Raw genomic sequence first — 4,348 nt, forward strand, 5'->3', positions numbered from 1 at the left:
AAAAAAAAAAAAACACAAAACAAAACAAACGAAACACTATTTTCCTACCTAGAGGGAGAATTATGTGAGGACCAACAGGCCGAGATCGATCCTGACTAGGATCCGCTGTTTTTGTGGGCCGGGGTAAGGCCTAGGCATGCCGAGACCTCCCGGGCTCTGCCCACATTAGAGTTGCACCCTGCCTGCTCTCCTGGGGTCCAGCTTGATCTGTGTTGCCTGAAGCCACCTCTGCAGCCTCTCTGCTTCTCTCTGGCCCTCATTGATCCTGACCTTACAAATTCTCCATTTTTTCTTTCCTGTTTAAAAAAATCCTGTCAACCCTCAAGGCGTCTTTGGCCTCCCAAAAGCCCTGAGAGGGAGGCAGTGATGGAATTCTTCCCATTTTCATAGATGCAAACCAAGGCCCACAGTAGGTTCGAAAAGCAGCCAGGCTGGTAGAGGGGAGGAAGGGTGGTGCTTGAATTCGGCTCTTCCGAGCCCCTCCTCCCAGGCTGGAGGCCGAGGGGTCACAGACAGACGCCGTAGAATGGGCACGGGGGCTTCGACAAGCATGCCAGAAGGCCACCCGGAGCGCTGGACCTGCGCGGGGAGATCGGCGGCCAGGGCCTGCGCTTCCCGCGACCCGCCGGCAGCAGGCGCTGTGGCAACGGCGCCCTCCGTCCAGGAGCATTAAGTTAAGAATAGCTCACACTAATATCCCTGGCTGTGTGGAAACAGCGTTTTATTAAATGCTTCACACAGATTTGGTATAATAAAGATGAATATATTATATCCTTTGCCTCCCCCAGAGTGAGACAATAATGAGAGGAGGAAAAAAAACAATAAAGTGAAACATAAATACAATGTAATGGGACTTGTAGCGAGGGACCCGTGGCCTGTCTGGGCCGCCACCTGTGACCCCGTGGCTGGGACTGGGGACTGGGTCACTGGGAGCCGGACTCCAGCCCCTCCTTGCCCAACCAGAGGGTCCCAGGCCCTGGCTTCCACTCTGCTGCCCTCCAGCCAGCCCCCGACGCTCTGCAGCTAGGAGGACGCGACCTCACAGAGAGACCCCTGGAGAGGGAGAGAGCGGGGACTGGCTAGGGCTGCCGTCGGTCCCGGGTCGGGGGGTGCGCCCTTCTCCCCGAGCCCCTTCTCCCCCTGGGTCCAGGATTGAGGCTGGGGACTGTGCCCCGGGCCCCACAGGACAGACTCATGAGGAAAAACAGATCCAAGATCAATGGCTGCTCCCTTGGCCGGGTGAAGGCTGCCCGCGCCTCCTCGGCCCAGGGGGTCTCCCGTAGCATGCAGGAAGTTCCTCCTTGGGTCTTACCTCTATCCTTCTCCGAGCACTGCCAAAATCGTTTACCTGAAAATAAGAATTCCAAAGCTTTCGTAGGACAGAAAGAAAGGAACACCTGGAGATTCAGACCAACTCCTCTCTGCCTACGTCACTCCAGGCCCTGCGAGGGCTCGATTCACCCATCCAATGTCATACTGTGTGGTTTAAACACTAGAGCCGCTCCAAACGCGATGTGTGTTCAAATCCCACCTTTGGTGCTGGCCAGGGCATCGCGACCTTAACCTCAGTCTCTTCTTTGGCAAAATGGAGACGTGGTGAGGATTGGAGGGAAGGGTTCTAACGCCTGGCACCCCATCGGCTGTAAAAAAGAAAAATAAAAAGCAGCTATGAGCTGCTTCCAAAATATTCGTTAAAACAAATGGCCATTTCAGATCTAGAATTCTCGAGAACCTAACTTCCTCCTTAGGCCTTAACACAGGCGACTCCCTTTCTCAAACGAATGAAAAGGTTTAGTCCCCCAACACCTTCTCTATATTTCCTGCCTTTTACCACCATCGAGGCTTAGAGAGGTGGAAAGACTTACCCAGGATCACACAGCCAGCTGGTAGCAGAGCCATCTGAGGCTGGGGAATCGCCAGCCACCCTCACCTGTCTCTGCGAAGACACCCGAGCTGCCCTACTGCCGCCTCCCAGAAGCCCCTCGAGACTCAGAGTCCGGGCTAAGGCCACGAGGGTGGCAAAGTTAGTCCAGGACTCCCTAGGGGACAGGGCTGCGGTGGGTGGCACCTCACCAAACGAAAAGAAACGAATGAGAAAGAAATACCTAGAGGCGGAGGGAAGCGGAAAAGAGAAAGAGGAAGAGGAGGAAGATGGGTGCGGGGAGGGCTGGTGGCCTCCATGGAGGCTTGGGATCTGGCTTTGCGGAATCCCTGTGAAGATACCTTTCCAGGCCTGGTGCCTTTCCGGGCCTGGTGAGTGCGGCCCCCCGCAGGGCTAGCGGAGCCAGGGCAGAGGTCTTGCCCCGAGGCTCAGTGCTGAGGTGTAGGGAGGCTGCGTGGGGACAGGAGCGGCAGCGAAGGAAGGGAGTCGACCTAATTAATGGAAGTGAAGGGGCTGGAGAGGAACTGGAGGGATTGAGCGTTGGTGGGTGTGAGAATTGAATGCAATTCCTCAGGATCGGGAAACCAGGGATTGTGGGAATTAGAAAGAGCCAAAGGGGCTGGGTTCCGCTCAAACAAAATTAGGCTTCAGGCACTATGGACTGTACCTAGAGGGCAGCGAGGAGACAGGGGAGTCTGGTGCGGCGAGAATTGCATCCACAGGCCCAAGAAAGACGGGGAGAGGCTCAAGTACGTGGGAGCTCAGAGAGGGCGGAGGGCCCTGCAGCTTCCCTGGTGCCTCACTTCAGGGCAAGGAAAATCCCGGCCAGGACGAGGCAGCTCTGAGGGATCCCGGCTCTGAGCTCAGATCCAAGCCTGAGCCTGGCGTCTTCGCTGTGCTTGGAGCCACGCCGCCTACGTTCCCTGTGCGGCTGGGCACTGCAGATGCTGGGTTTTCCGCAGGTCAGACGTCCGCGTCCTTTATTCTGATTCCGTCTCACCGCCTGTCTTTTCTTGCCCGAGGTCTTGGGACACAGGAGCGGCTTAGCTGGGGTAGACTGCCCAGCAGGCGGCCCCCTGATTCTCGGGGGCCCGAGGGAATTGGGAACGGGGAGCCTCTCCCACTCGACCTGGGTAGAATCCAGGATACTGTTGGGCAGGGGATCTTCTACACAACTCCCTCTTCAAGGGCCTTGAAGAGTGGCCTACTCCCCTCCGCGAGGTCTGGGACGCCGTGCAGAGGCGGCGCTAATGCAACGGGCCCCCGCGCGACTGCTGAATTATTCACGTGCAGTTTATTTATTATGAGAAACCTGACTCAGGCCTTTCCTATGTCCGTTTACCGGGCGGGCGGCTCCTTGGTCTTCTTGTCTGTCCCAACTCGGCCTTCCGCCTTTCCACCTGGCCTAGCCCAGGACCCATGCCTGGCCTGCGCCAGGCGCCCCGCCACAGCAGTGAGACAGACCTCTGTGAAAGGGAGGGAGCCGACTACCATTTATGGTTTTTCCTCGGACTGCGATGTTTCTGGGCCGCCTGGGTTAGTAAGATAGAGGGTCAGCTCTTGGAGTTTCTGGTGATGGCAAGGAGAAGGCAACCCCAATTGTAGGCTCAGGAAAGCAGCCTCTCTCATCCCATTCCCACCCCTCACCCCACCCCACCCCACCCCATAAATAAATAAATAAATAGCCATCCCTGGAGCCCAGCAGCCCCCGGCTCCAGGCTGCAGACCTCCTGGGGCAAAACAAGGGACTAAGGGTTTCATCCTTACCCAGCAGCATACCGCCAGGACAACAGAGGGAGGAGATACGGGGGACTCTGGATCCTCTCTCAGGGTGGCATCTTTGGCCTTGCACTTGGTAGTTCCCTTTGCCTCCAAGGTGGTCCCTCCTTCTGCACCTATGCACATGCTCCTGGTTTTACAAAGTTCAATTCAAATGCCACCTGCATTGGGAACAGAACCAGAGTCTTCCCCACCCCACTCCCACACACTTACTTAGGTTCCTTTATCCTCTTCATAGACCTCTGGGCTACTGGGGTGGTGGGTGGGTGTCTGTTTCCTGCCATCCTGGCTGCCCGTCACCTCCCATCTTCTGTCCATTCTTCCTCTCTGCTTCTGGACGCAATGAATGTTGGGGGTTCAATCCTATTTTCTTTTCTTTCTTTCTTTCGTTTTTTTTTTTTTTTTTTTTTTTTTTTTTTTTTTTTTTCTTTTTTTTTTTTTTTTTTTTTGAGACAGAATCTCGCTCTGTCACCCAGGCTAGAGTATAGTGGTGCGATCTTGACTCACTGCAACCTCCAACTCCCGGGTTCAAGTGATTCTCCTGTCTCAACCTCTGAGTAGCTGGGACTACAGGTGCGCACCATAACACCCAGCTAATTTTTGTATTTTTAGTGGAGATGGGGTTTTGCCTTGTTGGCCAGGCTATTCTCAAGCTGCCGACCTCAAGTGATCCATTTGCCTCGGCCT

General features: G+C 55.3%; 1 long non-coding RNA gene across 1 annotated transcript in view; it reads right to left on the reverse strand.

Moving 5' to 3' along the window:
- Positions 1-704: 704 nt before the first annotated feature.
- The window catches only part of LOC108306340, a 9,446-nt gene continuing 5,802 nt past the window's right edge, over positions 705-4,348 (reverse strand). The window contains exons 2-5 of the long non-coding RNA XR_001826096.2: positions 3,875-3,994; positions 3,650-3,791; positions 1,866-3,348; positions 705-1,640 (exon numbers count right to left, since the gene is read on the reverse strand). This is a non-coding gene — a long non-coding RNA (uncharacterized LOC108306340). The remainder of the gene's footprint in view (positions 1,641-1,865; positions 3,349-3,649; positions 3,792-3,874; positions 3,995-4,348) is intronic.

Source organism: Cebus imitator, unplaced genomic scaffold, assembly GCF_001604975.1.
Source record: "Cebus imitator isolate Cc_AM_T3 unplaced genomic scaffold, Cebus_imitator-1.0 Scaffold71, whole genome shotgun sequence".
Classification (NCBI taxonomy): domain Eukaryota; kingdom Metazoa; phylum Chordata; class Mammalia; order Primates; family Cebidae; genus Cebus; species Cebus imitator.